Source organism: Erythranthe guttata, chromosome 14 (genome assembly GCF_056151865.1).
Source record: "Erythranthe guttata isolate IM_541 chromosome 14, IM_541, whole genome shotgun sequence".
Classification (NCBI taxonomy): domain Eukaryota; kingdom Viridiplantae; phylum Streptophyta; class Magnoliopsida; order Lamiales; family Phrymaceae; genus Erythranthe; species Erythranthe guttata.
Window position 1 is genome coordinate 18,485,198 of NC_142546.1, and position 10,165 is coordinate 18,495,362.

General features: G+C 36.3%; 1 long non-coding RNA gene across 1 annotated transcript; it reads right to left on the reverse strand.

The window, feature by feature from the left end:
• Window positions 1-4,449: 4,449 nt before the first annotated feature.
• LOC148765349 (uncharacterized) lies at window positions 4,450-5,135 on the reverse strand. Its single transcript, XR_016029849.1, has 2 exons — window positions 5,036-5,135; window positions 4,450-4,930 (listed from the first exon to the last, which is right to left on the reverse strand). It is a non-coding gene; the product is annotated as an uncharacterized LOC148765349 (long non-coding RNA).
• Between the last annotated feature and the right edge of the window lie 5,030 nt (window positions 5,136-10,165).

The window sequence follows — 10,165 nt, forward strand, 5'->3', positions numbered from 1 at the left end:
CTAACCCAAGATTTTCAAAAGTGGAATAAGGCATAATATTAATGCTAGCGCCTAAATCAATGATGGATCTAAAATTTTTACCTCCTATAGTACAAGGAATAGTAAACTTACCTGGATCGCCGAGTTTTTGTGGAAAGGGCCGAGTAAGAATTGCACTAATTTGCTCCGTGAGTTGATTCATCTCATTCCCTTGCAATTTTTTACTTTTCTTCACGAGGTCCTTGAGGAACTTCACCCACTGTGGCATCTTTTGAAGTGTTTCAATGAAAGGAATATTTATGCGAATTTCCTTCAACTTGTCCAAAAATCTTTGATATTCGGCGTCGAGCTTTTTCTTTATAAACTATTGAGGATAAGGAATTGGAGGGACTTGTGAAGGCACCGTTGATGGTGGCTCTTCATGAGTTGATTCTTTTTCCTCATTCACTTTCGGCTTCTCGATTACCGTGTTTCTCTTCTCTTTTCGTGGGGCCTCCTCCAATTGCTTACCGTTCTTCAAGGTGACTGTTTGGCACGTCTCGACCTCGATATATTTCGTTAGCAATCGTTGTGGATATGGGATAGGTTCCACCCATTCAACTACAGTGACTTGCGACCTTATTTGAATTTCTTCCCTTTTTTCGATCTTGACGTTGATAGCTTGACACGTCTTGAACTTTTGCTTTCGAGGATCTTCCGTATTTGATGGCAACGCTCCCGCCGGACGGTTCTCTTGATTCAAAGCGAATTGAGCGAATTGATTCTCCAAATTCCGCAGCGAGGCTTGGGTAGCGGTCATGAATTGGGCCAATATCTCCTCCGTGTTTGAGTTTTGGGCCGGTGGATTGTTGCCTTGATAGCTTTGTTGAGGAGGGGCTTGATTCTGAAATTGACCTTGAGGTCTTTGATACCCTTGGCCTTGTTGATTTCCTCCATATTTCCCTTGTGATCTCCACCCGTGATTTTGGAATTGGCGAGGTGCATTGTTGACGTAGTTGAGCGACTCCATATCTTGTTGGCATTGGAGCGTGTAATGATTCCCACCGCAAATTTCACAACATGGAGAATCAATTGCTTGGACGTGTTGTGGTGGACTTGCTTTGATGTGCTGCAGAAGGATTTGATTTTGTTGAGCAATTTGGGTCACTTGAGCTTGAAGGGCCGTAATTGCATCTAACTCCAACACTCCGGGAATTGTCTTGGCTCCATTAACCGTCCTCTCGCTTGACTTGGCAAACCGATTTTGTGCAATTTGATCCGACATGATAAATGCATCCGGTATCGATTAACTCATAGAATTTCCCCCGGTTGATGCATCTAAGACAGTTCGTGCATTCTCGTTAATCCCTTGGGAGAAGATGTGGATTTGCCGCCATTGTTCGGCTCCATGTGTTGGACACTTCCGCAAAAGAGTTATAATTGCTCGCCTTGCTCTTGGACAAAATTATGAATTTCTTGTCGGATTCTCTCGTCCTTCTCGGGTGAGCTATAAACTTTCATGAAAAGGTTGAGGAGTTGAGGCCACGACGAGATAGAGTGGGGGGCTTGGGACATCAACCATTGGCGAGCTCTTCCTTGCAAGGAGTGCTTGAAGAGAATTAATTGAAGCGCCTCTTGGGAAACGCCGTTTTAACGGTGGGAATTACAGGTATCTAGAAAATTGACAATGTGAAGATGGGGATCTTCACCCGCCAATCCACTAAATAGCCCGTTATTTTGGAGCATCGTCAAGAGGCCTTGCTTGATCTCAAAATTGTGCGCCTCAATAGGTGGATATTGGATGCTCGGGCGGAATTCGTCGAGTGTTGGGATTATGTAATCTTGAAGTGACCGTGGCCTAACTGCTGGTTGTAATGGAAGTTGAGGGGGTGGGTCTTGGATGCGAATTCCATTCGCATCGAGTAAATGACCATCTGCGTCTCTGCGTTCTTCGTCTGTCATTATATGGTTTGCACGTTGACGTCTCCTAGCGGCTCGAAAAGTACGTTCGATTTCGGGATCAAATGGTTCTTTAGCAAGATCGAGTCTCCTGCGCATACTAAGTACCTAAAACTAAAATAAAATAAAACAAAAATTAAATGGGTAAATCGTGAAAATTGTTCGAACAAGAATAAAATAAATAATTAAAATATTCCCCGGCAACGGCGCCAAAAACTTGTTGGTGGATAACCTACACGCAAGTGCACGTATCGTACAAGTAATATAGTGGACTAAAAGTCCGGATATCGGATCCACGGGGAATATTTAATTATTTAATCCTAGACGCTAAATCCTACCAATTATTATCAAGTCCACCCTACACAGTCGAATTTGGAGAGAATTAACTAAATTAAACTAAATTAAAAAGCAAATTAAAAAGACAAGAGCACGAAATCAATTAAAAACGAAGGTTTAATCAGAGTAAGCAAACCTAGGATTTTATTCTTCCCCCTATGTGATTATTACTCCCCCAATTCCTTCAATTATGCAAGCAATTAACCCGGATTATTAACAAGAGATGCTAAAATAATCATAACCCGCTTCCGCGTGTATTACGATTCTAATACTCTAGATTCAGTTACTATATTCCTATGCAATTAATTCATGAATACAACATTAAGCACACATCTCAATAATGGCTACCTAAGAGATTAACTATATTCCTATATTAATACCATAAAGGTTCTTCTACCACAGTTCTAATTATCAACCTGATCTTCCGATTCATGTGATTAAAAATAACATAAAAGCACATAAGGTGATCAAATTCATGCACTTAATAAAATAAGTAGGAGAAATAATCTGGAATTAAAACATGCGTAAAATCATAGAATTGGGATCATAAATCCCACATAGGATTCCAAATAAAATCCTAGAAATAAGAAAATTAGCTACTCATGATTAAAGGAAAAATGCAAATAAAATAAATCATAAACGATAAATCTATGCTTGGAGTCTTCGAAATCTTCGTCTTCGATATTGCTTTGTTGCTCTTGAAATTGCGTAAAAAATCCATTCCTAGTTGTGTGCTTGCCTTGCTCTTATATAGGGTCGAAAATTTGGAGAAGAAGGTAGTTTCCTTGTGCAATTAGGATTCCTTTACCGCGCCTTTTCGTCATCTCGAACGGCCGTCCCGAATTTTGTACTAAAACTCGGACGGCCGTCCCAAAACCAGAGGTTGTTTCTGCTTCTCAGACGGCTGTCCCACTGTTAGGTGTAAATCTGGGACGGCCGTCCCAGCCTAATTTCTTCAGATTTTTGATTTTTTCACTTTCGGCCCATATTTTCTCCAAAATTGGAGTTTTTACCCCATACTTTTCCAATTCTTCAATTTGTACCTAAAATACAATAAATCAACGTTTTAAGCACCAATGGTCGTTAAAACACACCAAAATCTCAAATAAAAAGGTACGATAAAGTGTAAAAATATACACTTAACAGTGGCTGCCATCTTGCCTCCTCAATACAGCTCGGGCTCCTAAAACTTAGTACTTTGGCAGAGGGATGACGAACTTCTTTTAAAAAGTTTAGCGCAAAAGAGACGACGTCCATAGCTTCGACCAAATCTCCTTCGAAAAAGGTATCATTAGATAATACCAAAGTGCCCAACATATGACCACACAATTCTCAAGGACCTTAAGATCTGCCGATTTTTGCATATGAATGAACCAATTCATAAACTCCAATCCATTCCACCTATGTACTGACCACGGGATATTGCTCAAAGCCCATACTTTTCTTGCAAATGCACACATAGCAAAGCAATGTCGAAGATTTTCCACCTCTGATCCGCATCGAACACAATTAACCTCCGCCGTTATCTTCCTCCTGCTCAAATTAGTTCGGGAGGGTAATAGATTTTTACATCTTCTCCACACAAATATTTTGATCTCATTAGGAAAATTCATCGACCACAACCATTTAAACATGTGTTTGCTTACGAGCTGCTCGTAGATGATCTACTGCCCTCGACTTCCAAAAGGGTTGCTAAATAATATGCACTACGATCAGAGAAATGTCTGTTACGCTCGTAATGCCACACGAGATTGTCTTCATTAGAAGACTGGTCTAATGGGATTGACAGAATAATCCTCCTTCATCTTCGAAGAAAAGTTTTCGAACCAGCAGTTCATTCCAATGATTTGCACCATCTACCATGAGCTCCTTAACTTGCATATCCATCGGTAAATATCCTCGAGGTGTAATAAGTTTAAAGGTTGTCTCCACCTATCAGTCCATAAAGCGATCGATGCTCCATGCAAGCTAGATTGCAATAAAAAAACAATGCATACAGTTTCAACTAAGGCTACATGCATACCTAAGATGGATATATGTATGTCTACGATACCCCGTGCCAATAACAAATAATAATCATAAATTAGTTACTTTTATAATCATACAAACCAAAGTAGAAGACATAATTGAGAAATCACATTTGCATAAAATTAGAAAAAACAGTGATTTTCGTATAGATAAAAAAAACAATGAGCATGAAATAACATACATATTCCACGACCAACAACAACAAAAAAAGCCTCATTAATTAGCAGCCGATAAAGAAAGTTTAATCAACGCACTGGCAATTTTATTTATTTATTTATAACATATGATTAATTCTAGTCCAAAAAATTTGTGGTCGTGAGTTTATCATCACCACCACTGTCGCTGCTGCTATCATCACCACTACTGTCGCTGCTGCTATCATCATCAGACGAAGACGGAGGAGCGTCAACTATGGGGGCGGGGCATGCGTTATTTTTCTTCTTTTTGGTAAAGCAATTGCACCAGCAAAGCCACTTTCTTAATCCCTCGGTATTATATATATTAGTTTTCTTCTTCAAACATCTTGCACCATTATTCAGTACCCCAAATTGCTTTTTGCAAGCAGCTGTACAAACTCCAGGTGATTTCATCTGTTTTCTGCCCAACTGAACCTTGCAAAGGCCAGGTGCCGCCGCCGCCTTGCTTGCCCCTGCATACACCACCACATAAATATACATATATATACATATAATTCAATTAGGACAAACTAAAAAGAAAATTGAAATAAATTTAATTAGAGGGAGAAAATGTGTACATAGTACGGTAATGGCTAGCAGAGCAACACAAAAGTATATAATAAAAGATTTCGACGTCATTTTTTATGCTGCAATTAGTAGCAAATATGAAGGATGATTATTTTGTTACAATGGCCTCACATTATATACCCATTAAAGGAGCAAGAAAATCTCATTAAGATAATTTTATCTTAAATGAACCTTTTATCCAATTTAATCACCAAATGATTTCGTGTTGATCCTACTCAATAAGTGTGTTATAATCTTTTGTCACTAATTGCAAAGTGTATTTTCAATTTCTTTTTTTATCTCATATTTTTTATTTTCCAAGGCTATTTTCATTTTTATGTAGGTTTCTAGTGTAGAAATGAATATAATGTATCTGAGTATAGTGTATACCGTTACCAGTGACATGGCTTAATTTGATAAGGTGAATATGTCTAAGTTTTGAAAAGTCAGTTGGTCAACGTACTCGATCAATTAATATTTGGTAACTTATTTATTTAAGAATATATTTCTTTAAAATTCATATATTAAAAAAGTGACCGATAGTAGTACCAACTAGACACGGTCTCGGGTTCATTTTGCTCCGAACTCGGAACCGGACCTACAAAATTATGGACCGATATTGGGTCCCCCATATCCTAACCGAGACATGCTGGAACATTGTCATGGTAGCCTACTTTCTTGTGCCGTTAACCCCATTCCGACCGTTATAGCGGCATTCCGACGAACCATGGGTCGTGGTAGCTATCGAATCTTATACTGGTACATGGACAACTTTGTGCAATGATGGACTTACCGGTCTTGATTGTTCGGGTTCGTGTACTCAAATGCCCATTTCTTAATGTTTTTCAAATATTTCTTATTTTGATTTTGTACTATCAATCAGTTATATTATATTTATTGAAATTTAATTTATTCAAGTATTACAAATGGTGAGTCACGCCAAGGGAAATTTTTTTGCTACGGCATATATAATTATTAGAGTAGGTGATCAACAAGCTAACTTATGGTTGTGGTCTTTCCACTATTTACTTGTAGACAATCTATTTTCGTTATTAATGAAATTCTATTTTTGGCAACCTATATATATTGTCCAATTTTATTATGCATGGATTTAGACCTTATAATTATTATTAAAGTAATATGAATTGATCTAGGAGAATCATGAGGTAATTCATTTAGTAAGATAACTAGTAAACAAGTTCCTAGTCGATGGATTACGCCAATAATTAGGATAGTGGCATTTCCCGTTTGAGATTAGCACTTAGTATATGTGAGTTGCGTCTCATCAACTACAATGTAGTGACATTGGCATACATAAGTGGGTGCTTATAGTCGATGAGTTCATTGAACTCCCTCGTACTAGAATCTCAAAGTGGTTCCCATTAATCGAGTAAAGATTTTATAATTATAGTTGTACACCATTAGTTCTTAGGACCTAATACATCACTGCAACTTCATTAGAGGACCAGCTGTATTGTGATATGTCCATGAGTCTCCTCGAAGACCGCTCCAAGGGCCAAATTTTGCACAGTCCGAAATCAAGTGGGAGTCTTTGCATTGTAGTTAGGGATATGACCGCTTGCACAATTGCATGGATGTCCTATGTACTCTTCAAGTATATCGTCCAAGGAATCTTCGGTTGAAGTAGAAAGTGTAGTGATTAGAGAAAGGAGTTTCTCTAAGTCAAACACGAATGGACTTTATATCTTTAGAACGATCGCATAGTTATCAAAAAATATTAGAGGTCTAGGTGAACCAATGCCTCTAGTTCGATCGGGACATATGTTTAGTCAAAGAGGCCGTACTGTACGCAAACTATAATTTAAGGTTCTTGCATGCACTTCATTCGTATCTAGGGAATCATGACATGTAGTTGCTAAGCCTTCAATCTTGATTCGTTGGGCGGTAACCGTTATGATCGGCGATGTAGATTAAAATATATTTTACTCTAAATCGGGACATTTGGGATGAGTTCGTAATTATAAAGAGTTATTCAAGTCACAAATAGTTGTAGGTCAACGGCTAGTTTACACCTGAACCACTGAGGGTCACACTTCTTGTGGAGAAGATTCCTTAATAAGGTGAACTAAGATTAATTTGTTAATCTTAGATAAACTGGAATTCAATATGATTTAATTAAAATTCGTAATAGTCGATTATGAATTGGAAGAAAAAGAGGGACGCAATTTTATAGATTTCAAGTGAAGTTTTTAAATTGGGAATTTTCCTAATTTAGTAGGTGCTACTCAAATAGAGATTTTCGGAAATGAAAATTTAAATTATGCATTATGGTACTTAGATTGACGAGAAAATTATGGTTGGCACTAAAATATAATTGTTATGATTTTCAGAGTTACCATTTGAGAGATATTAAGAATCTAAGAAAGAGTTCTAAAAAAAATATTAATTTGATGGGCTCTCAATTCTTAGATAAGGATTGAAGTATTTGATTTTAATTGAAAATAAAAATTAAATTTTGACAAGGATTAGTAAATTATTATAAATAGAAGTGTTGGGTAGAGAAAAACACACAACACAACAATTATCCACCACAATCACATGCCCCTCTCTTCACGTGAAGAAGAATTTTTTCTTCTTTCTTCTTCCCTTCTTCCAAACTACTCTTGACAGAAAGCCTGATTTTCTATCAAACATTTTTCACCTATTTGCCCAATAGTGCAAGTTATTGGTGGATTAATCTCAGTGTAATAATAATATTTTTTGAAATTGTATAAAAAACCTAAAGAAGAGATATTTACATGGATAAAAATAAACCAATCAAAATGAATATATTATCCATGTGTGCAATTGAATAAAATAACAAGAAGAAATTAATCAACCAATTAAAACACACGAATTGAACACATATAAAAGAGAGAATTCGAAAAGGAAATAAAAAAAGAAAAAATTTATAAATGTTATAAAACTTAATAAGAGGTATACTAGTGTTAATTGAGTGATTGTTTAAAATTAACATAAAAGTATGTGACTCAATTTCATCAATTAAAAGAATTTGATTATTTATCCTAGTTTTATATACCATATAGATTTAAATATAGATTAGTTAAATAGTTGAATCCACATAATTCATTGATTAATAACTTCAAAATTAAAAATAAACATGGAGCAGGATAGTCATTATATTTAATTAAATAATGACCAATAATATTCTTGACCTTAATATGCAAAAAATCATCAAAATATGACTCAGATAGAGAGTTTAGCTAGTGCATGTGCAACCCGATTATCAGTCCTTCGTATATGTTGAGCTGAGAATGTCCCTAAAACCGTTGCAAGGACATGAATATCAACCACCAAAGTCCCATACGAAGAACAATCTTCATCAACTTCATTTATTGCCATAATGACCAAGCTAGAGTCCCCTTCAATGACTATCCTACTCCATGTTCGATCTCGAACAAACCCAACTGCAAGGATAGTTGCTTTTGCTTCCGCCGAAGTAGGGTCTAGTGCTTGTCGGACACAAATAGACTTCCACCCCATACCAAACCCCAAAATGATTTGGAGCAATGGTTCCAAGCCAATCTTTCATTCCTTCGACTTAATAGTCGCATCGAAATTGATCTTAATAAAACCCATTGGTGGTGGCTGTTGGTGGATAACCTACACGCAAGTGCACGTATCGTACAAGTAATATAGTGCACTAAAAGTCCGGATATCGAACCCACATGGAATATTTAATTATTTAATCCTAGACGCTAAATCCTACCAATTATTATCAAGCCCACCCTACACAGTCGAATTTGGAGAGAATTAATTAAATTAAATTAAATTAAAAGGCAAATTAAAAAGACAAGAGCACGAAGCAATTAAAATCGAATGTTTAACCAGAGTAAACAAGCCTAGGATTTTATTCTTCCCCCTATGTGATTATTACTCCCCCAATTCCTTCAATTATGCAAGCAATTAACCCGGATTATTAACCTGAGATGCTAAAATAATCATAACCTGCTTCCGCGTGTATTACGATTCTAATACTCTAGATTCAATTACTATATTCCTATGCAATTAATTCTAGAACACAGTATTAAGCACAAATCTCAATAATGGCTACCTAAGAGATTAACTATATTCATATGTTAATACCACAAAAGCTCTTCTACCACAGTTCTAATTATTAACCCGATCTTCCGATTCATGCGATTAACAATAACATAAAAGCACATAAGGTGATCAAATTCATGCACTTAATAAAACAAGTAGGAGAAATAATCCGGAATTAAAACTTGCATAAAATCATAGAATTGAGTTCATAAATCCCACATAGGGTTCCAAATAAAATCCTAGAAATAAGAAAATTAGCTACTCGTGATTAAAGGAAAAACGCAAATAAAAAAAATCATAAACGATAAATCTATGCTTGGAGTCTTCGAATTCTTCGTCTTCGTTATTGCTTTGTTGCTCTTGAAATTGCGTAAAAGATCCATTCCCAATTGTGTGCTTATCTTGGTCTTATATAGGGTGGAAAATTTGGAGAAGAATGTAGTTTCCTTGTGCAATTAGGATTCTTTTACTGCGCATTTTCGTCATCTCGAACGGTCGTCCCGAATGTTGTACTAAAACTCGGACGGTCGTCCCAAACCAGAGGTTGTTTCTGCTTCTCAGATGGCCGTCCCAGTTTTAAGTGTAAATCTGGGACGGCCGTCCCGGCCTAATTTCTTCAGATTTTTAATTTTTTCACTTTTGGCCCATATTTTCTCCAAAATTGTAGTTTTTACCCCTTACTTTTCTAATTCTTCAATTTGTACCTAAAATACAATAAATCAACTTTTTAAGCACCAATTATCGTTAAAACACATGAGAATCTCAAATAAAATGGTACGATAAAGTGTAATAATATACACTTAACACACCCCCAAACTTGAACTTTTGCTTGTCCTCAAGCAAAATCTACCAATAAGCAAATAACTCAACTACTACATCTCATTACATAGATAAATGATCAACTTCACGTTTTCAGAACTTGTAATTATAATGACAATTCTTAGGCATTTGCAAGCTCATAATTCAACAACTCTTAGTCACTCACCATTACCAAAAACCACAATTCATACAATTGCTTCAAGCATCCAATATTTGCAAATTAAAAGATAGAAATAATTTATACTTATATGCATATG